Here is a 24,048-nt window from a genome sequence, read left to right as displayed (position 1 = left end):
TGTATACCAATGTTACCTCAATAGAAGAGATTGTGAAATTCCAGGGGATGGTTTTGGACCAACTTAAGAAACAATCCTTGCAATGACAAAAGTTCCTTGGAGCGACATCAGGATTAACAACGGCGAAAGCCAAGAGCCTCACCCTCCATTGACAGAAAGAAGATGCTGCAATGTTTGATACATAAATCCAGAAAAGCGGTGGTAATAACGAGTCCAAAAGATGACAAAAAGAAAAACAAATATGGGAAAGGAAATAAACATTGTTTACAAATGGCGGGGCACAATCAATACAGGTTTATGCACAGTTCAAGGTATGCTTCAAAACACACACAAAACTCATGAATACGACTCCTTCATTCAGTTCAGTGGAGAGACCACTGTGTTCACACATCACGTGCCAGGAGGTGTGACTGAGAACCTTCTTGCACAGGCAAGACCAAGCACTCACAAGAAATTGCTGGATTGGGGCCCTGGCCCACAATGACTTGGCTGTGTTTATGGCATCCCAGAGTTACTATGAGCAGTCTTGGCTTGCTGAAGACCATAGGTACATAAAAGGCCCCACATACAGTGGCACACCTAAGAAATTTTAGATCCTGGACGTAACAGTCTTACAACCCACCCACCTGTTTTTCATAACCATGTGAATTTCTTCAGTTGAGAAGCATGCAATTAACATTTCTCTTCTCCTTCCACTCCATCATTCCGCTAAAAGAGAAGGAAATACACATCGAGTATGCGTAGTTTTGCATTTTAAAAACTCACTTAAATCTTACCACCATGACTACAGGAATAAAATAGGGGTTATCTTCTACTGTTAAATATATTTACTGGGGAATAAGTACCACTTTGTAGTAGAAAGGGGTAATTTATTTTTAAACAAATAAAATGAGCACCTGTAAGCACGGACAGGCCTAGTTGGCTGCAACCTGACTATAAAATGGTTTTTAAAATAAGAAGAAATAAAAGGTAATAGAGATGTGTTCTTTTATTTCTAACCTGTATGGATAAGACTGAATGAAAGGGGTAGCTATGGCAGATTCAATAATGGCCACGGGAAAAGAGCTGGGGTGACAATGCACCCTATCCCTCCCACTTCAAACACTGTATGCAGAGAAAAAAACTTTCAGGTTTAAAGCCTAAAGGTTTTTTTTTAGTCTGCCTAAAGCAGGGCCATTTGGCTCATCCTCTAGTCTTCCAGATGTTGTTAGACTCCAAGCCACATCTATCTCAACCTAGATAGCCAATGGCCACAGATGCTGGGAGTTGCCATCCAAGTTCACCTCAAGGCAGGGTGGTTGTGTGTCTTACTTTACAAGGGATAGTCCTCTATTTTGAAGATTTGGCAGTCCTTTGTTTGAAAGTGTCCTCTCTTTGAGGGCTCTCCAATCCAAGTCTGGTTCAAAGATGAGGAGCCATAAAAAGGGAAAGCAGAAGTCCTGAAGCAGCCCATCAGCAGTTAGTCTGCAGCACTTGGTCAGGCACAAAAGTCACGTAGTGAACTCCCCACCGGTGAGATATATGAAGCTTCAGTTTAAATTATAAGATTTTTTTCTACATTTGCGTTTACACCAGTCAATTGCTAAATGAAAATTTCCGTGTTGGAAATCCTCTTTTTGGTAATGGAGGCCGCCCTACCTGGGAGGTCACAAGGTAGTCACCCCTGGTCTAAAAGACTGCCTTCTCCCACAACCTGCCTGACACTTCAGATCATCATTGGAGACCCGACTCTGGTCTGTCCCACTTTCAGAGTTAAGACGGGTGGTTTCTGAAGACAGGTAGAGAGGTGGCATTCCAGTTTTGCAACACCTTCCTTAGGGAAGTTCATATAGCAAACACCTGATTGTTGTGCAGGTGTCAAGCCACGGTTATCCTATTATCCTAAGCTTTTCAGCTAACAATGGTTTTGTCTCTTTACTCATTTTATGGCACGCTACAGTTTTAATTCTTGTTTTAGTAGTTTCATTGTAGTATTGTTTGCTTGAGGGATGTTTTCTAATGTATGCCACATGGACAATCTCCTGAAAAAACCAGGAAGTGGTGTATAAACACCCTCAGAGAGTGCCACACAACCTGGGATGTTTGGAAATGGCATGTTGAATATTGTAAATCATAAACAGCCAGCCTTCTTCTCAACAGCTTATTAAATTTGAGACTGAGTTGGGTAAAAGCATTTGCAATCTACAAACAAGTTGAAGCGCTCCCTGTTTGTGAAGTTTCAACTCTGGTTTCTTGCTCACTTCTATTTTACATCATGGGCTTGTATTATGAGAGAAAGAGAGAAGTTTAATTGCCAGGGTGGGGGAAGGTAATCATTTTGTTGTCAAATGCTGCTTCTGCCCCCTATTGGTAAATGTTCTACAACTTTAGATTGCTTTTTTCAAAACCACAATAGATACAAAATTAACAACAGATCAATGTTCGCCATAGCCCTAATTAATTTTTACATTTGTGTATGGACTGGAACTAGTGATGTCATACTATATCCCTGAATCAAGCCATCATTGGTTGGTGGATTGGTTTTTAAAACATAACAATGGCCACAGAGTGGCTTAACCATCAATCCCTCTTCACAAGGACGCCTGGAAATGTAGCTCTGTGTGGGGAAGCAGGGTCTCCTAACAAGTTTCAGCACCCTTAACAAATTACAGTTCCCAGCATTCTTTGGGGGAAACCATTTCTGTTTAAACTGGTACCATAGCACTTTGAATATATGGTGTGATGTGGCCAATGTGGCCTGTACAACTGAGCCCAAGGCTGATTGTGTCATTTCCTCCTGATGGTCAGAGGCAGAAATGCTTCTGAATACCAGTTGCTGGGAAAACGCAGGAAGGAAGACTGTCCTTGTGCTTGGGTCCTGTTTGCGAGTTTCCCACAGGTTTCCGGTTGGTCACTGTGAGAACGGGATGCTGGATGAGATGGGCCATTGGCCTCATCCAGCAGGCTGTTCTTAAGTTCTTACAGTTGAAAGTAAGCACATAATGCTTATTATTGCTGTGCTGCGTCCTGTGGTTTAGCCCGAAGGCTTGTGAGGGCACCAGCTTACTGTGGCTAAGCCAATCTGGCCTGGGTGGGATCTTCACCTGGGAACCACATGTACACAGTCTTAGTTTCCATGACAAAAGGAAGGAGGGGTGTAAATGTAAGAATACAGAAAGAAACAATTCTGTTAGTTCTGCCCACATCTCATTTCTGACGCCCGTTCAGTGTTGGCACAGTGGTACCTTGGGTTACATACGCTTCAGGTTACATATGCTTCAGGTTACAGACTCTGCTAACCCAGAAATAGTACCTTGGGTTAAGAACTTTGCTTCAGGATGAGAACAGAAATTGCGCCGTGGCGGTGCGGCGGCAGTAGGAGGCCCCATTAGCTAAAGTGGTGCTTCAGGTTAAGAACAGTGTCAGGTTAAGAACGGACCTCCAGAACGAATTAAGTATGTAACCAGAGGTACCACTGTACTTACTTTCAAGACCCTAAATAGCTTGGTTACGCAGGTAACGTAAAGAGCACCTTCTTCCAATCCCAGCCTATCTTGTCCTTATGTCACCTGCTGAGGCCCTTGTGTGGTGTGAAGCAGATGACAATGACCAATGAAGGCCTTTGGGGGGCTGTGGCAACTGTGGGGTGCCCCTCCCCAAAAACTCACCTGGCACCCACATTTGGTGAAACCTTTTTGTTCACCCAAGCAGGCCTTTAACTTGCTAAGGACATCTAATCTGCTGGTTTATTTTTAGCATTTTATTTTTTAAAAAAACTATTTTGGCTATTTTAATTTTCTAATTTTTTTGGGTGAAAGGCGGTATTAAAATGTTTCAAACAAATAAATAAAGCCACGGAGCGAGTCAGAAACATGATTCCAAGCAGCAGCAAGGAGCTGTCCCTTGAAACATCATTGTTTGCAGTCTTCCTAAGAGCGGTTCCAAATAATCTCAGTCGTGGGCTGCTGTCCAGAAAATAACATGCAACAGGGAAAACAAGGTTTGCTACAAGCTGGGAAAGAGGTCCCCTCAATGCAGACAAACAGTGCCTGAAAACTATTCCATGTACAACAACAAGGTCCATGTAAACCTGTGTTCATAATAAGAGCTACACTGGCACATTCTTTGCATGGTGCATAAAACTGTATAAGAACCTCACTAGGTTCAAGACAGAGCTAGGTTGGGTACTACTATGAAAAGTCCTGTGCAATAGGTTTTACCCATTTTTTGAACTTCAATATTTAATGGCCCATTGCAGCCAGGATGGTGGCAGTGTAATGGGAGAGCCATAGAGATGCCCTCTTGACACTGGCATTGCTGTTTACTAGGATGAGGATGAGGCAGGAGAGAGGTGATTTGGGGCCTGATGAATCATTGTAGACAACATTCACACCATCCTGCCTCTAACCATGTACCATGGCTCTGCCCCATCACACTAGTCACTGTTGCACTTGCAAGGACGGCGAAGACAACTTGGTTCTTGATAACAAAAATCCAGAAGCCACACCCCAACCTAACACATTTTAAATGGCACACACAACTAGAGATGGGCAAATCTGTCTATTCCACTTCTCCACACAAGTTTGAGCTTTTTATTTTTGCAAGAAATACTCATGAAAATTTATCAGCATCTCAGTGCAAAATTCTACCGTATTTATGCAAATCTAATGCACCATCAAATCTAAAGCGCACCTCAATTTGCAAAACCTCGAAACCAAAAAAGGATTTGCTGACGCCATCAAATCTAATGCGCACCCTAATTTTTGCGATGTAATTTGGCCAAAAAAGTGTGCCTTACATTTGAGTAAAGCAATTTCCCCTAATTTAATGCATGCTGGTATGTTATTTTTCAGCAGTATATCCATTTATAGGCACGCTTTCCCCATGTGTATGAATTCTTGTACATATTACATAGCTGGAGAACTTCATTGTAAAATCTGGAGAAGTGAAACACATTGTTTCAGAAAGTTCAATTTAGGTGGGTTCACCTGTAAATAAGAATTGAATCAAATTTCTCTCCCATCCCTGCACACAACCTGATGGGAAGTTTTCCAGTTCTAGGGAGGGATCTTCATGAACTGTCCCCATTGGTCACAGTGAATTGTCTTCTGCTCTGTTGCCCTTAATGGCACCACAAATGGACGGCTGGAAGCAGCTGCATCACCTTGCCATACTGGCCAGTTCTGACTCCTCACCTTATCATAATACTATATACACACACATGTGTCTAGTCAATGCATGCTGATGAGGAAACAGGATCATGCCCACAGGCTCTGGCCTCCCAATATGCATTTCCCAGAACGGTGAGCATGCCTGCACATGTAGACAATACTTATGCTTTCAAGAGCCCTGCTTTGGGCAGCGTCTGTTTGTTTATCAAGGCCATTTTCACACCATACATTTGAAACATTATGACATCACTTTAGATAGTCACAGCTTCCCCAAAGAATTCTGGGTATCCGAGCACTTTAAATGTATGGTATGAATGCAGCCTTAGGCAGTTCATGTGCTGCGTATATTTTGGGGTGGAGGTAGCCTCTGAGTAGTTTACAATGTATCTTAATATGTCATAAATATATATCAAATACCAAAAAAAGCCCTTAGAAAAATTACACATGACAGAACACCCCAATTAACTGCTAAATAAGGCATCTTCTTAAACATCAGAATAGAGTGGCAACCAAAAAAATGCAGTGAGAACTACAAATCTTAAAACAGTGGAAGAGCTAAATAAATTTCCCTAAAAATGTCAGAATAAAACAATGAAAGGTAAAAAGGTAAAGGACCCCTGACAGCTAAGTCCAGTCGCAGACGACTCTGGGGTTGCGGCGCTCATCACACTTTACAGGCCGAGGGAGCCGGCGTTTGTCCGCAGACGGTTTTTCCGGGTCATGTGGCCAGCATGACTAAGCCGCTTCTGGAGCAAAAGAACACCGAAACCAGAGAAGCACGGAAACGCCGTTTACCTTCCCACCGGAGCGGTACCTATTTATCTACTTGCAGTTTTGGCATGCTTTCAAACTGCTAGGTTGGCAGGTGCTGGGACAATGAAAACAATGAAAACAACCCAAAAAAGATCCACTAAGAATTCCAGGTTTTAAAAAAATGTGTTCAACAATTAAGAAAAGGAAAAGTGAACCCATTCTTTCCAACCCACCATATGCCCAACAAATAATTAAACAAGCCAAGCCAATCAAATTCTCAGCCACTTATATAAGAATAAACACAACGTAATCTATCTGCAGAAAAAAAGGCTCCTACTTCACCTAAAGGTCCCTTCTACTCTGTTCCACTCAGACACACCCTCTCATAATAACACAGTCAGAACCTGCACAAATACAGCTTGTCCAGACATGGGCTCCTGGACAAGTTGTGCAGAATACACATAGGGGCTGTGAAGGGGAACAAGCAGGCACAATCCTGCACCCCCACACGAACACACACTGCCCACAGACTGTGCACACATGAGATCTTACAGCCTTTCCAAGCGCTCAATGCTCAAATTGCAGGAGGCTCTTTTGTGACTTCCCCCTTACTTTCTGTCTTTCTGAAGACTACAATGAGGGCCAGGCCTAAGGTTAAACTGGGTGAGAGCCAAGGCTGGGGTGGTGAACCTTCTTCACCCTGAGGGTCACATTTCCTTCTGGGCAGCCTTCAGGGTGGGCCAGTGGTGGGCATGATCAGACGCAAATGTGGGTGAGCACCAGATGTGAAGATAACCTTTGAACATTAGAATAGTGCCTATACAACTCAGCCCATCATCAGGAGGGAGAGGTGTGTAGCCCTGCCCTTTCTGATGTGTCAATGTCCTTCCCTGTATCCAGGGTTGGAGGAAGTGTTTTCTATGAAATTAAGGGACCTCCCCCTTCTAATATGTCCACGTCTGACATGGGGAGATGATCTAAGCACAGAAGACATAAGGGGTGAGATGTCTGGTGAGGAATCTTAAAATGCTGGTTTAAATGCGCATTCTGCGCTTGACCTCCTTCCTAATGTTTTATTTTGGAATCTTTAAGATAACATTTCCTGTTAATTATGTTGCAAATGTATACTTCGTATTTTACTTTCATCTGTAATGTTTTCTTCCAAATGGTTTCATTTGGTGTTTTAATGTAGGCTTCAAACCGCTTTGCGATGTTTTTCTTAAAGCGGTATAGAAATGATATGAACAATAACAACAATATACAGACCCCTCTCTAGCCACCAACCAGGCAAACAAGAGCCATTATCAGACTTCAAGGACATATTCCAGCTAAGTGAAAGCACTTGTGAACTGCAAAGGAGGATCAGTAAAGGATGTAGCCTGGGAAGAGGGGGAATAGTTTAGGAGAATCACAATGAGTAGAGAGAGATTACTTGAGGCCCACATTTGCTCCCCCCCCCCAGGCCTGAGGTTCCCTACCCACTGTGTAGACCACCCCCTCTCTTTCCCATCATAACTAAAATATATATATGTACAAGTGAAACAGTAGCAAACGTTTTAATACCCTTCAATTAAAATTTGGTGGACCCACCTGGGTTCAGAAAGTAGGGGGCGGGATATGATTCATAGGTTGTATCCGAACCGCAGGACACCAGCTGGCCATTCCTGGTTTAAATATTTGAGAAAAGAATATAACATCACCTAACAAAGAGCGATGGGGAGAAAATCTTTGATATTTTTTCTCCTCCCTTTGTACTGAATTTATGATTAAATAAGCTCCACTTTTATGTTAAGCATAATAGAAAGATATGTGGAAGATGCTCAGTACTCATCCTTTATGGATTCATTTAAATTCCACATATTAGACTAAGAAAACACCTGCATTTAAAAAACAGCTTTACAAAGAATGCTCAATAGCAATTGAAAATACTGTTAGCACAGGTGTTGGCTGAATATCTTTGATCTTTAAGGCTCGCTTTCTTAAAAAAGCATTAGGGAGAATGAATGTGTGTGTCTAAGTCAAAAGAGAAAGTATTCTTTCTAAAGCAGACAGGAAGAAAAATAGCTTCAGCTTGTATACCGGCTACTTTCTAAGGAATACACGCCTCCGAATGACAAGCGAAGGGAAAGCGCAGTCGCTTATGGCCCGAAATGAAATGACATGAATTCAGCTAACTCAAGCCTGCCACTGCTAAGTGTAATACATTATTCATGGAGGTCTGTGATGAGATACTTCCCTGTACCCTGGTGAATTCGCTCCCCAGCATAAATCTGAAATAGATCATTTACTCTAGATTAATATCATGCAGCTTCATAGGAGCTTTAAAAAAAAGAGAGAGATTATATGGGGCAATGCAAGGAAATGCATACGTTTGCAAAGGGAACGCTGACCACACAAATGGAATCCTGGCTCCATTGACGCGCAGGTCCACTGTGGATCTAAGACAACAGCCGAAAAAGCCCACCGAGTTGCGGAAAGATGCTGGATGGCAAACCAATGACTTTTAACCTGCGCTCAGCCACAGGCTCATTGTCTGCCCTGGGGCATCTTTGATTTCTGTTTAGGCTACACAGTATTATTTGTTAGTAGTGTTTATTTGATTTCTTACTCACCCTGCACCGTGAGGTCCCAGGGCACATTACAGCCATTTAAAATAATATTAAAATAAGTTTCAAACAAATTACAGTCAAGAGAATAGGGTATTTCAATAACAGATAACATAATATAATGATAATACTGCAAATAATAATAACTAAACTATTTAGAAGAGAATAAGAAGGTAGGGTGGTAATCCTACAATAAGATCTGCAGTTTAGGATGCAGCAAATCTTCAGCTCAGCCGATTCCTTGATCAGCTGGGCTCAACCAGTGTTAAGTCTCCAACCCCAGCTCAGCCAAAAGTACATCTTGGCACTCCATGGATGGGACTGGAGAGGGCTGACTTAGGCTGGAGCCTGTTCTTGTGCACAGGATTTCTCCCTAGCAGTGTGAAATCCAATACAGTGGTACCTCTGGATACGAACAGGATCCATTCCGGAGTCCCATTCGCATCCAGAAGCAAATGTAACTAGCGACGGCACGTCTGCACAGGCGCGTGTCACTTTTCGCTGCTTCTGCGCATGTGTGTGACGTCATTTTGAGCATCTGCGCATGTGCGAACGGCGAAACCTGGAAGTAACGCGCTCTGTTACTTCCGGGTTGCCGCGGAGCGCAACTCGAACATGCTCAACATGAAGCATATTCAACCTGAGGTATGACTGTATAAGCTTTCAGACAGCACAAATGATACATCCACACTCCAGGAGGGTATTCTCTATGAGATGGTATTGAATTGGCTTAGTGCTCCAATCAGGAGCATGACACTGTCAAACATGGCACACGTATGCCAATAATAGCCAAAATAAGTAGACGAGACAAGGAGAGTGGGAGCCTCAAAATATGCCTCAGGACACCACTATTCATAAATTCACATCCAGGATAGTGCCCTGTATGAAGTGGCAGCCAATTTTATCCGGTCCAACACTTTATTTGGATGCGAAACACTGTAAAGGACACAAACCTATGTCGATAGCAGCTAAAATATGTAAAATGAAGGAAGTGGAGATATGCAACCCCAAAATAGCACTTGGGAACCCTCATCCAAAGCTGAAAGAGTGTGTTTGTACATATTCTGGCAATCATTTGTGTGGATCCATGGACATCAGCACCCTGCAAAACACTGACTCAGACTATAAAATAACACAGTATGGTATAAAATATAATTATTATCATTATTATGATATTATATAAATGTTGCTGCAGGTGGATAGCTAGTATCATCTTTGCTCCATTGTATTCATTATCAGGCAACTAAAAAGGTCCGAATCATCAAAAGCTGGACACGATTGCCAGCATTTTTTCCACCCTCGTCACACAAAATACATTGCAGAAGCCATTCCAAAGCTTAAGTCTGCACTCCTTTATTTTCCTAAAGGAGTTTTGCCTAGCAAGCCCATGTCTGCAATAAGGAAAGCATTTGGCATTGTGGGATTACAAGCACAACAATCAAAGTAAAGCCTAAAAAGCAATCCCCAGTTCCAAACTCCTTGCTCTTGCAGCATAGGAAACTATTTTATACTTAGGTGCCAATTTTTGCATAAGCCTTAAGCCTCACACAAGCAAACAAAGGCTAAAGGAAAATTCGGCTCCCCGCCTGCATCACTGGAGCAAACACAAACATGGGGTTTGTACATCTGGCAAAAGGCCATTTGGGTACCAGACCTTGCTTTGCTCTTCTTATAAGGTTTGCCTCCTGCTCTTTTCAAAGAACTAAAAGACAAGCTGGGAGATGCACAATCCCTTTGGTCAACTGGCCTCCATAACTTCTCCTTTTCACACTGTCCTGTTAAAGGTTTGACTCAAAGGTGCTCTTTAATGTCTCAAAGGAAAAGCAAGCTGGCAAAATACTCTGGTTCTCAAGGATCCAGAAGGACAAATGGAGCTCAGGAATAATGAGTAATTTGTTTGTCTCCTAAAAGTTTAGATCATCCGCTTATTTCAAGAAAGTGACCTCAATGAAAAGAGTAGTATACATTGAAAGTATATTATAATAATGCATATGGACATTTTAAAAAAAACATTTTTAAAGGCAAGAAAAGACACAAAATCCTGCAAACAATTCTACTGCAGCCAGTGGAAACTACACCAAGGAGCCTGCTGTTTTCTAGGACTTGATACAAGTCATGATATTGTCTTTAGTAATGAGTTTTAGAAACTTGCACAGTTCAATAAAAAAAGAACCAGCTGTGCTGTTCTTATATAAATGCATTTGTTCTACTCACTTCAGGACCAGCCTTATTATGAAGTATCATGACATTCTTGCTCCAGATGAGATTCCAGAAAAGTTATTGGCTCTCCCTTTATATCCCATCTTTCTTCCATCTCAGAACCAAGGTGGCATATATTTGGCTCCCAGGAGATCTCTCAACCAGGTCCTAACCAGACTCAGACCTGCTTAGCTTCAGCAAGATGGTGGCCTCCCATGTCTTCAGATTACACCAACCTTTACAGTCATTTGAGCCTATTTTTTCCTAAGCATTGGGTAGGGATGTCTGTATCTGTCAATTTCAGTTTATCTCAGAGTCTCAGGGTTTTTTCCCAGTCTTCAGATCAGTTATCTACACTTACACCTCTTTTTTATTATTCCTCATGAAAATTCAACAGCATTTCAGTGTTAATCCCTTGGAACATTTACACATCTATATGATATTTTGACTAATACAGGCAGCAACCATTTTAGGCATGTCCAGCTGATGTGCAATCGGGGACGCGTGGGTCCATTTATGTTGAAGTTACAAATAGCAAAATCACAGCTAAGAAGCTCAAATCATATATGTGACTGAAACCCTTCTTTGGGAATTAAACCAATGTCCAGACTTTAACATTCAAAAACTTTACAGTGGACGCTCGGGTTGTGAACGTGATCCATGCGCACATTTGCAACCCGCAACATTCGCAACCCACTTCTGCACATGCGCAGGTTGCAATTCGGCGTTTCTGTGCATGTGCAAAGTGCGATCTAGCGCTTCTGCGCATGCGCGACTGCCGAAACCTGGAAGTAACCCGTTCCGGTACTTCTGGGTTTCGGCAGTCCGCAACCCGAAAAAAAGCAACATGAAGTGGACGCAACATGAAGAATGACTGTACTTGCAGAAACTTAGAGTTAAAGATGAATTAAAACATAATATTTACAGTCACATGCTTCTCCAAGCATGGGCCTACAGTCTCTTCTTCCAGCTTCCAAACAACCGTATTTTCCTCTCTTTCCACAGCTCAGATTTGCTCTCTCTCTTTCAAGCAGAGAAGAAACACTCCAACAAGCTATTCAACTTAGCAGTGCTCACCATGGATTCTAAAACACAGTCATCTTGCTTCACATAAAAATGGAGTCTCTCCTTCACTAGATATCTCCCATGTAACCAACGTTAGCTGATCACATGAGAACTACTAGAGAATCTGGGTTTTCCTAGGGGAAAGTGGCAGGAGAAGTTAGGGCACCTGCTTGAAGGTGGTAGGCTTGCATCAAACAACAAAAGCAAAAGAACATAAGTTGTTGATCAATGATGTCAAGCTCCAAAGGTCATTTCTTCGTGAGGTCTGCCAGAGTTCAAAACTGCCCATTTTCAAAAAAAATTGCTGAAAGTTGTTATTCCCTTCCCAGAGCTACAATTCTCACAGTTCCCTGTGAAGCAGGATTGATGGTTAAAATGCCCTGGGTGTTGAAGCTCTGGGAAGAAAATAGGTGCCCAAATGCTCAACACACTTAACAAATTACAGCTCCCAGAATTCTTTGGGGGGAAGCCATGATTGCTTAAAGTGATATAGTGCTTTAAATGTATGGTGTGAATGTGCCCTTGGTCTTCATCTGCAAGGATTTTATCTGTAGAATACTGTAATGTTTACTCAGAAGGAACAAGGTGGAGTCGAGGGAAGCAGATCTTCTGGCCTGGAAAAATCTGTAAGTCATATTTGTTTTAGTTGGATGTTTTTCCCTCCCCCCACCCCTTGTTGTTTTTAATCTATTCTAACCTTCCCCGTTCATTGTATCACAGGGAATATTTGCCTATTGTCGAAGCCCAATATTTTGCTGATGGTTCCTGGCATTTGACTTGTCATATGACTTTGATGTGGTCTGGCTTTTGCATTTAGGGTGGACGGCTTTTCTTTTGGATTGACTCTGGTGATCGCATTGTGGTTTTGTTCCTGTTGTTTAGATGCCTTTGCAATAGGCATATTAGAGATTCATTGACGTAACTGGTAGCGAATGTTACCTCTGTTGCGAAATCTTCAAAGTGCTGGCAATCCTTGCTCCTTCCATAGTATCTCTCTCATTTTGAAATAGCTTCAGTGGCGTCAACTCCACTAGAGATGGCTAAAAATAAATATCTCTCCTGTAGAAGAAGAGGGAGAATCATCACCCACCATGGACAGGGCAAGAAAGCAAGACCTTTGATCAGATGACAGGGTGACAGATTTATCGGAAGATCATTAAAGTCAACTGCACCTAAGTCCCATTGAAACCAATGGGGCTTCAAAATGAACTTTTCACATTCATTTCAAAAAGGCCTTAGACTGGATCTGAGCCTAATGCTTACTTGGGAATAAGTCCCACTGAACTTAAAGGTAAAGGTAAAGGGACCCCTGACCATTAGGTGCAGTCGTGACCGACTCTGGGGTTGCGGCGCTCATCTCGCTTTATTGGCCGAGGGAGCCAGCGTACAGCTTCCGGGTCATGTGGCCAGCATGACTAAGCCGCTTCTGCAAACCAGAGCAGCGCACGGAAACACCGTCTACCTTCCCGCCGGAGTGGTACCTATTTATCTACTTGCACTTTGATGTGCTTTCGAACTGCTAGGTTGCCAGGAGCTGGGACCGAGCAACGGGAGCTCACCCTGTCATGGGGATTCGAACCGCCAACCTTCTGATCGGCAAGTCCTAGGCTCTGTGGTTTAACCCACAGTGCCACCTGCGTCCCCATACTTAGTGGCACTTTAAAAATTACTATTACCAGGTTGTAAGGTATAGCAAAACCATTGACTGTTAGACTAGGGGGCTCAGAACAAAAACTGATGTCTCTCCAAACTCTTCTGAAATTAAGACTCAGTCCCAGAAGAAGAAGAGGAGTTTGGATTTGATATCCCGCTTTATCACTACCCGAAGGAGTCTCAAAGCAGCTAACATTCTCCTTTCCCTTCCTCCCCCACAACAAACATTCTGTGAGGTGAGTGAGGCTGAGAGACTTCAGAGAAGTATGACTAGCCCAAGGTCACCCAACAGCTGCATGTGGAGGAGTGGAGGCGCGAACCCGGTTCACCAGATTACGAGACTACCGCTCTTAACCACTACACCACACTGGAACCCAGAACAGGTTCACCCAGTCACCTGTGTTCTCTTCCACTGCTGCCACACTCTTCACTTTTCTGTACTTGGCCCTGGCACCAGTAGTGGTAGGGAGGGCTGGTGATGGGGCCTCCATAACATCTTAGAACACGGTTAAAGCTGCTTCCTTGGAACTCTGCCAATTGTGGTTCCCAGGGTGCCTGTGTCTTTACCAGGGTGGAGAGGCAGGAGCTCCCAAGTCACATTTACCAGAGTACCTAGTGCTCAGGGGGATTCTATAGCAATGTAAAGACTAATGGAAGCTGCATTGCAGAGCTTCTCTGTTGCATGACCCTCATGTCTGTTGCCAACAGGCAGAAATACCCAAGAATTTGGTTCAGTCCACATTTTTACATAGACTCACCCGATTCACATTTGCTGGGCTGGAACACAGTTCACACTTCTCTGAATTCTGCAATAGAGTTCTCAGTTCATGATATGTACCAAAATGCATATAAATGTGCGTATCTTGAGACAAAATACATTTTAGGATCAACGCAAAGTTGATATTATATACAGTGGTACCTCGGGTTAAGTACTTAATTTGTTCCGGAGGTCCGTACTTAACCTGAAACTGTTCTTAACCTGAAGCACCACTTTAGCTAATGGGGCCTCCCGCTGCTGCTGCGCCGCCGGAGCACAATTTCTGTTCTCAACCTGAAGCAAAGTTCTTAACCTGAAGCACTATTTCTGGGTTAGCGGAGTCTGTAACCTGAAGCGTATGTAACCTGGAGCGTATGTAACCTGAGGTACCACTGTATATATAATGCATACTAAAAAGAATGTGATTTGCATGTGTGTGTTTTGTTTTAATTGGAGAATGGTGTGGCAACAGGACATAAACCAGCATGGATTGGAAACTGATTTATCTCTCTCACTAGGTAAGTTTGGGGGTAAAGAAAGGGATGCCAGATGGGAATTTAGATCTTCCCTCCCTCCTCTCTCTCTCGTTGTTACTGAGAGATGTGGGGAGCTAAGGAGAAGTTCTCATGCCTTCTTATGCTCCTTATGATGTAATGGGGAGTGTGATGGGATCAAACTTCAGAACTCTTATGACGACTGACTGATACTTTGCTTTTCCTCCTAAAGGAACCCAGGCAGCAAATAAATATATGGAAAATAAATAAATAAATCTTTACCCGACCCCATTCCACACTGAGCAAGCCCATTACAGGAAAGTGTTTCCCTGATTGCAAGAGCAGCTCATTTGCCAATGGAACAAGAAGATGTCAAGGGTGTTTATGGAAATCTCCCTTTGGTGCAAGTTTTCAGAAAAAGGTTGGGCTGTCATGAATTGTTCCTCAGCCCAGCCTTGCCCAGCCCAGCCTTGGAATGCAAAAATCATCTGAAGCCCATTGAGCTTCCCCTTCCTTTGCCTACAGCCTCTCAACCTCTCCGGTAAACGGAGGCAGAGAGAAGCTGCTGGGAAGCAAGTCAGCAGCGTGTTTGTTTTGATTTTTTGACACTCCTTGATGTTGTCTGAACTGGGCCTTGGGGTGTCCCTTTAATTCATTTTATATAATTATTATTATTATTTACATATATATATTTTTAAAAATCTACCCGCCTTTCTACTGTTCATTTATCAGAATGACTTGCAAAAATTAAAAATCAAAACACAATAACCATCTACACACACACACACACAAAACAATGCATGAACTTATTTTTTTAAAAAATGCAACAATGGAAAGAGATGACAGATATGACTGAGCTTCACATATAATTATTAGCAGGCAAAAGCCTGGTGGAATAAAGATGTTGCTACCAGCCAGCCAGAGAGGCTGCCCTCTGCACTTCATGAGGCTTGCCATCATCTCCTTACCCAAGACTGTTATTTCCACTGAATTCAATGCACTTTTGTCAGAGGCAGAGCTAGCTGCTCCGGCACCCGGAACAGCCTACGGGGGCAGAGCTAGCCACCTGCAGGGGTGCGCCAGCGCATGTCCCAGAGGGGTGCACCAGCAGCAGCACACACCTCAGGGGGGCACCGCATGCAGCAATGTCACCCCCCTCAGGGATGACACCTGGGGTGGACCACCCACCCCCACCTTTCTCCGCTACTGACTTTTGTCTGCCCACATTGTTCGCATCCTGCCTTGCCTGCTGCCTTTGGCAGCATTTGTTCTGGATGCCGTAGGATGCTCTGCATCAGGTTGGGAGTAAGGACCTTCCGCATGTTATACACTGTGTATAGGCCAGGCACGTGGAACCTTTTGCACTCCATAGGCCTGATCTTTATCTGGCTCCACCTCCCTGGATCAACTTTACCATGCCCAGCCCACCTGTTCAAATCCCTTGCACAGGGGTTCCCAAGTGCCTGAGAGTCATCTGACTCCCGGGCACTTGAGAAGCTCAGTACAAAGAGCTAATCTCAGCACTTTGAGAACCCTGCACAAAGCTGGCTCCCAGGTGCTATGCAGCCTAGGACCCATGTACCTACGGGACCGCCTCTCCTGGTATGCCCCGCGGAGGACCTTAAGTTCCACAAATGACAACATTTTGGAGGTCTCAAGTTGCAAGGTGGTTAGATTGGTCTCAACTAGGGCCAGGGCCTTTTCAATACTGACCCTGACTTGGTGGAACGCTCTGTCACAAGAAACTAGGGCACTGCGGGACTTGACATCTTTCCGCAAGGCCGGCAAGACAGAGCTGTTCCGCCTGGCCTTTGGCTTGGACTCAATCGGACCCTTATGTTTCCCTCCCCTTATGGTTTTGATCTATGGGCTCCTTTTAAAATGAGGATGCATTTTGAACTGCATTTTAAATTGGGAGTTTTTTCCTATTATGTTTTTACTGGTGTTAGCCGCCCTGAGCCCGGCTCTGGCCAGGGAGGGTGGGGTATAAGTAAAATTTATTATTATATTATTATTATTGGGGACCCCTGTGCAAGCCCTGTGTAGCTGATTGAGCAGGTTTGGACCCTCCTGCCTAAGGTGCAGCCTGCTTTTTGCAGGTATTGGCTGCATGAATGAGTTTGTCAAGGGATGCTGTCGCATACAGCCAAAGCGTGCTTCCCTTGGCCAATGCACATTCAGGAGTTCAATGCACATTGAACATTGGCAGCCATATCTCTCCTTGCCCCATACCTGACATCACGTATGATGTCAAGTGTGGGACAGGTAGGTGTGGTTTGACTCACACACCAAATTTGAACCCTGGCAGGCCAGGTTTGGCCTACAGGTTGAAGGTTTCCCACCCTGGTATAGGTGACCAGTGCTCTGTATAAGAGTGCTAGTTACTCACATTATGTGCTAGAGATTTGAGTAGAACATGGGGCATCCCTGCATCAGCTCCTGCTAGATTGACCTGAGAAGCAGGGCTATTGTTATGCCAAAACAGTAAGCATCCCCCTTAACCCTTGAAATATAGGAAGTATCTCTTTTCCACTACTGTCGCAACTAGAAGCACTGTGAAGAAGTGTCTTAGACGACATAGGAACATGAGGGAGTCTGCCCATTGGTGGATCACCTGCTTTGCACAGTAGTTCAGTGGCAAATTCAGAAATGTCATGATGATCACCTCGTCTAAGATTATAGAACTTTCTAAAATTATACAATAATCTTATCATTCTATGATAATAATTAGGTACGCATTGCAATGTTCAATGCAGATCTCCTGGTGTTGCCTTTCAGCTAGATCTACTATTTTCTGTGCAGATACATGGGGAATGATTTTGCTCCAATGTCTTCCTTCGGAGTGCTTTCTATGATGTTCCACTGCATGTAAGAGAACTTGCACAACATGCTCCTGAAACTGAAGTACCTTGTGTTTCCAGTGTTTCTAAATGCTTAGTTCTGGAGCATAAAGGGACCCCTGACCATTAGGTCCAGTCGTGACCGACTCTGGGGTTGTGGTGCTCATCTCGCTTTATTGGCCGAGGGAGCCGGCGTACAGCTTCCGGGTCATGTGGCCAGCATGACTAAGCCACTTCTGGCGAACCAGAGCAGTGCACGGAAACACCGTTTACCTTCCTGCTGGAGCAGTACCTATTTATCTACTTGCACTTTGATGTGCTTTCGAACTGCTAGGTTGGCAGGAGCAGGGACCGAGCAATGGGAGCTCACCCCGTCGTGGGGATTCGAACCGCCGATCTTCTGATCGGCAAGTCCAAAGCTCTGTGGTTTAACCCACAGCGCCACCCGCGTCCCTCTGGAGCATAAGGTAGCGCCTATTTCATGGTGATTGTTGAGCCCTAGGATAATGGAGACAGAGGCCCTGCAGGGACACTGCTGCAGCCCCACACCACACCACTGGTTTTTCATGCAGATAGTCCCAAATGCAATCCCTAGCAGCTCTGGGTAGGGAAGGACTCCTACCTGAAACCCGGGATAGCTGCTGCCTGTCAGTGTAGGCAGTACTGAATGAGATGGGCGAAGGGTCTGGCTCATCATATGGCAGCTTTGTATGTTCCTAAGAAGTTAAACTCTTGAGTTGAGTTGGTATGGCAATGCTACAATTTTTTTACAGATGGCTATAGTGGAGGGAGGCGAGATATTTCCCCACAATGGGTATCTTCCCCCCAATAAGTAGTTAAAAGCGAGTGTGCCTGCATAAAACAAGGTAGGTAATTAAAATTATTAACTATAGTCAAACCCATAGAGCTGTGCAGTGCCAACTGCAAACAAAAGTAGGGCTGAACAAGTCTGAACTTGCCACTTTTTATTAAATCTTATTTAAAGTACTGAAATAAGTGGAGTGTCTGATGAAATATGCAGGGGGTTTAAACATGCCACAGCTGATAGAAAACTATACATGTCTGTGTTTTGACTGGCCAAAGATTCCTCTGCTGAATTTGTAAGCATTATTCTAAAAGGGCCGAATCGGTAGGCTGCGATCCAAACCCCACTTACCAGGGAACAAGCCCCAGTGAATTCTAGAGGACCTGCTCCTGAATACACACGGTTAGGATCACATTGGAAAACAGAGCATCTGAGCACACGTTTTTCAGGCCTTCAGTGTTACTTTAGGCATCTTACAAACTGTCCTTAATCTGTCAAAATTATCCTGGGCAGATGAGAAATGTTATAAACTCTCATCTATGTTCAGAGAATAATGTCATTTTAAGTATGTTGGACAGATAGTTCAAGATGTTACTATTAGTATATAAAGCCTGTAAAGCCAGTTTCCTTGGGAGATGTCCATACCTCATATATGCCACCTCAGCCTGCGGAACTGGCACTGTTATAGGGGCCACATAACACTCATTCCACACATGTAAGAAATAGATCTTTTAGAGTGGCAGCACCCACACTCCGGAACTGTTTTTAATCAATCATTTTAATTGTTTTATTTTATATATTTGAAAACTGCTTAGAGATTTCCTTTTAAAAATACAATATATATATTTTTGTAAAGTTATAAATGAAACAAACAAGAAAAGGGGGGTATGGGAAGGCAGCCTAGGCTTTGGTTTAGGATTAGCATTGGGAAAGCAAGATTCATGTGCCTTTAACAACTGTATCTCCACAATAAGAACTATTATTTATTATTATCTACTGAATGTATAAAGGTAAAGGTAAAGGGGAGCCGTGACCATTCGGTCCAGTCATGACCGACTCTGGGGTTGCAGTGCTCTTCTTGCTTTATTGGCCGAGGGAGTCGGCGTACAGCTTCCAGGTCATGTGGCCAACATGACTAAGCCGCTTCTGGCGAACCAGAGCAGCGCACGGAAATGCCATTTACCTTCCCGCTGGAGCAGTACCTATTTATCTACTTGCACTTTGACATGCTTTCGAACTGCTAGGTTGGCAAGAGCAGGGACCGAGCAACGGGAGCTCACCCCATCGCGGGGATTTGAACCGCTGACCTTCTGATCGGCAAGTTCTAGGCTCTGTGGCTTAACCCACAGCACCACCTGGGTCCCTAGCATGTATGTATACACCACCCTATACCCACAAGGTCTCAGAGCAGTTCACAGGACTTAGCTGACTTCTCATGGCAAAAAATGGGGTTGCAGTGGTGGTGGGGGACAGCAGGCCTATTCTCCCTCTAATTTTGTGTTATGCCATGCCCCCATGTTACGTTATACCATGCTCCCCATGGCAGCCATTTTGTGACTGGCACCCTTGGTGCTCTCAAAATCCAAAATATGGACCCTGGTCCAAAAAAGCTGGCGACCACTGCTAAACCTGCACCCAAATATGCATTTGGAGACCCTTTTCTTAATTTTACACCATATGGTAGTGGTGGTACTGTTGCAACTCACCTTAGATCAGGCCATGACCCAGAAGCAGGTCCCAACCCACCAGCTGAAGACCAACGGGTTAGAGTGTGAAAAACCATTGCTGTATCATTCTAATCCATCATTTTCTCATGATAGCATTTCCTTAAGCCTTGGGAATATGCTTGCACATGAACTGGGCTGGCCATGTCAGTACATGTCCATGTACTTCACTTAACCTTTTATTTTGATTCACAGATATAGCATGCACACATATTTACTTGAATTGTATTACACAATGGACAATAGCATTTGCTTTGGAAGGGCCAGATCCCGCAGCTGACTGAATGGGCGGTGGCTCTCCTCCACCTGTTCAAAGCCAGCAGACATTCTTACTGATGACTAAACAACACGAGACCTCGAGTCTTTGACATAAGAATCTCATTAATCACACCTGCTTGACACGGGCTAAGATCTGAATCCTGCAGTGTGCATGAAGTGTATCCCAAGCAGGAATCGTGCCCTTATCTTCAGCACCTTAAGATATTATATGGGCACATGGATTTCTTTATTTCAAATGTTTATGTCCACCGTTCTATTTGAGACGGGTCTGCATTGCACATTCTCTGAGCTCAAGAAAATAGGAGAGTCCTTTTGTGCATTTCATTCCCTTCAAGTGGTCTAGAAATGCCAGATCATTCATTGTGGCAGGTGTGCCAACTTGAAAAACATATTGGGGAGGGGGGCAGGTAAGCCCATAATTGATCACATGATGCAGCACACACCATTTGAATGGCAATGTCCATTGGGGGGGGGGGGCCTGAAGGGACCTTGGCCCCTAGAAGTTGGCTCCTATGCATTGTGGCAGTTTTGGAAGTAGCCAGACACTGAGCAGACACTGGTGCCTAGTTCCATATGATGGTGCTCATCTGCCCGCAGGTCTGCTTAGATAACATGTGAAAGGTTCATTCTGCATTAGGGATGGGGAGCCTGCGGTTCTCTAGATGTTCCTGGACTACAATACCCATCATCCCTGACCACTGGCCATGGTGGCTGGGGCCGAGAGGAGTCGGAGTCTAAGGACACCTGGAAAGTCGCAGGTTTCCATCTCTGCTCTTTAAGCTCTCTCTACAGGCAGGGCAGATGGAAGGACGGTAAACCACTAAAGCAACATTTGTCACCTCTGTGTTTCTGGGAGGGAAGGAGTTAGCTTTTGTTGTACAAAGCTACCCATTTAATTTTACTTTCTCAGTTTGTCACTTCTCTAGTCTGCAGTTCAGTTCTCCACATTTCAACATCAGTTTGCGTGTTTGTTTGTTTTTTAAAGTCAGCATGAAAATCCATGCACATTTTCACACGCATTTCTCCTAACACACACATTTTTGCACGCAATTTCCCCTAATATATGCAATGTATATTAATTCAGCTCTCCCCAACATATGTTTTTCATACACATCTGCCTTTATAATCAGTTATTATTGATACCAACACTAAAAGGGCCATTCTTTGCTTGTGGAAGAAATGCATTTTTCTGTAATATGTAATAAATGGTTTCCACTGTACTGCACAGGTATCCTGTTTTTGTACACATATTTTGGCCGGAAGGGGAATCAGGCAGACCCAGACTTCCAGGGTTCAAATCCCCCATCTGCCATGAAGTTCCCTGGGTGACCTTGGATCTGACGGGGTTGTGAGTAGAAAAAATGGAAGGAAGTGGGGAACCATGTATACTACGTTGAACTTGTTGGTGGAAAGTTGGGAATATGTAAATGTAATAATCAATTAATAATTACTTGGTTGCTGAAGTGCTAATTAGGCAGATTTCCATTAAAATGCATACCAAACAAATTTGTCTCCCATCCCTCCTCTGAGTGGTGTGGGCTCCTGGCCAAAACATCATGTCATCACTAGCCAGACTTTCTCTTACTTAATTTAGGGTTCTCTCTCAGGCTACTGGTCTTCATTTCTCTTTCCCCTCCCAACTGTTCAAAAATATTAGCTGGAAAGGGTGACAGGAAAGGGGAAGTCCAGACAATGCACAGTTTCTTCCCTTGGATGAGGCAATCTGCTGCTAAAGGTCTGCATCCTTCCAGGGAGCAATGGATTTAGTGCTTCAAGCTTCTTGAGATCTTGCCTCCATCAGGTCAACTTGAGAGCATTTATAGCCAGGCTCTAAATTTGCTCTGAATACCCAAGGAGCCGACCACTCATCAAATTTGAGACAAGGGAAGGATTTCATAATAAGGGAAGAAGAACCTGTGGGATGCGGGTGGCGCTGTGGGTTAAACCACAGAGCCTAGGACTTGCCGATCAGAAGTTCAGCGGTTTGAATCCCCACAATGGGGTGAGCTCCCGTTGCTCAGTCCCTGCTCCTGCCAACCTAGCAGTTTGAAAGCACGTCAAAGTGCAAGTAGATAAACAGGTACCCCTCCAGCGGGAAGGTAAACTGTGTTTCCGTGCGCTGCTCTGCTTCACCAGAAGCGGCTTAGTCATGCTGACCACATGACCCGGAAGCTGTACGCCGACTCCCTGGGCCAATAAAGCGAGATGAGCACCGCAACCCCAGAGTCAGCCACGACTGGACCTAATGGTCAGGGGTCCCTTTACCTAAGAAGAACCTGCTGGATCAGGCCAGTGGCTCTACTATTCCAGCAGCCTGTTCACAGTGGGAAACCCACAAGCAGGACTCAAGCACAAGAGCACTCTGCCCTCCTGTGGTTTCCAGCAAGAAGAAGAAGAAGAGTTTGGATTTGATATCCCGCTTTATCACTACCCGAAGGAGTCTCAAAGCGGCTAACATTCTCCTTTCCCTTCCCTTCCTCCCTCACAACAAACACTCTGTGAGGTGAGTGAGGCTGAGAGACTTCAGAGAGAAGTGTGACTAGACAAGGTCACCCAGCAGCTGCAGGTGGAGGAGCGGAGACCCGAACCCGGTTCACCAGATTACGAGTCCACCGCTCTTAACCACTACACCACACTGGCTCTCCATACCATTACTTACTGCCTCCGACAACGAAGCATGGGCATCATGTCTAGTCGCCACTGATAGCTTTATCCTCCATGACTTTATCCAATCCTCTTTGAAAGCCATCCAAGTTGGTGGCCATCACTCTCTCCAGTGGGAATGAGCTCCACAGTCTAACCAGGCACTGCATAAAGAAGGACTTTCCTGGATACCCCCAAATTCTAGTGAGGGAGAAAAACTTTTCTCTAGCCACTTTCCCCCATGTCACACATAATTTTATAAACTTCTAGCATGTCACCACTTACTTGCCTTTTCTCTAAACTAAAATGCCCCAAACCCTGCAACCTTGGGCTCATCCACACTTCCTGCCGCTTTCCGCTGGGGAAATCCACTGAATCGGAGCAGTTGTCAATCGGTTTTTCTCCAAATTGGTGTTTGTTCCAATTTAGCGCTAAAGAGCAGGTTTTCCAGGGGAAAATGGCAGGGCAAAGACAAAACTACTTGGACCTGTGCCTAGAAAGCAACAGGACAAATGGGAAAACATTTGGACCCTTGTTTTTTATGCACGGGATGAGCAGAAGTGTGAACAAACCCCTTTCCTCATAGGGGAGACACACCATCCCCTATATTATCACACACACACTCCAGGTTAGACTCACTTCTTCTTCTTTGGCGATCACTCGTAGCCAAGTAAGATTGTCTTCCAAGAAAACGGTCTTAACTGTGAGTCCGTAAGTGTCTGTGGAGGCCAATTCTGGATCCACATGTTCTTCCACAGTAGGGACATAGGTTTCCAGGTGGGAGTTGATCATGGTGAGAGTTTGCCAAACGTCCCTTCCTCTTAGATTGTTTCTCCCTTCCGCCCTGAGTTTGTGCTTCTTCAGAGTCCAGACTCACTAGATTTACCCTGGGCCAACAATACTGATAAGACTGTAATTTTCCCTCCTCTATACTCTGTGTTTTGCTCAGCAGCTTGCTCACTGAACCACGTTTGGTTCTTTATTGTACTGAGAACTTTGCTGCATGGACTCACTTTCAAGCTTCCATGCTCAGCCAAATAAGCAGTGGTGCAAATTAGCAAAAGTAATTAAAGCAATTTT

At 44.2% G+C, this 24,048-nt stretch overlaps 2 long non-coding RNA genes across 2 annotated transcripts in view; one reads left to right on the top strand and one right to left on the bottom strand.

Annotated features, from left to right (window-relative positions):
* LOC310746362 overlaps positions 1-20,135 on the bottom strand; it is a 69,243-nt gene extending 49,108 nt beyond the window's left edge. The window contains exons 1-2 of the long non-coding RNA XR_014540671.1: positions 20,029-20,135; positions 12,713-12,832 (exon numbers count right to left, since the gene is read on the bottom strand). This is a non-coding gene — a long non-coding RNA (uncharacterized lncRNA). The remainder of the gene's footprint in view (positions 1-12,712; positions 12,833-20,028) is intronic.
* Positions 12,168-24,048, top strand: part of LOC310746356 — a 58,692-nt gene continuing 46,811 nt past the window's right edge. The window contains exon 1 of the long non-coding RNA XR_014540666.1: positions 12,168-12,399. This is a non-coding gene — a long non-coding RNA (uncharacterized lncRNA). The remainder of the gene's footprint in view (positions 12,400-24,048) is intronic.

Source organism: Podarcis filfolensis (assembly GCF_964270895.1).
Source record: "Podarcis filfolensis genome assembly, chromosome: 12".
NCBI lineage: Eukaryota > Metazoa > Chordata > Lepidosauria > Squamata > Lacertidae > Podarcis > Podarcis filfolensis.
Note: the sequence above shows the minus strand (reverse complement) of the source record. Positions and strands in the feature narration are given on the sequence as shown.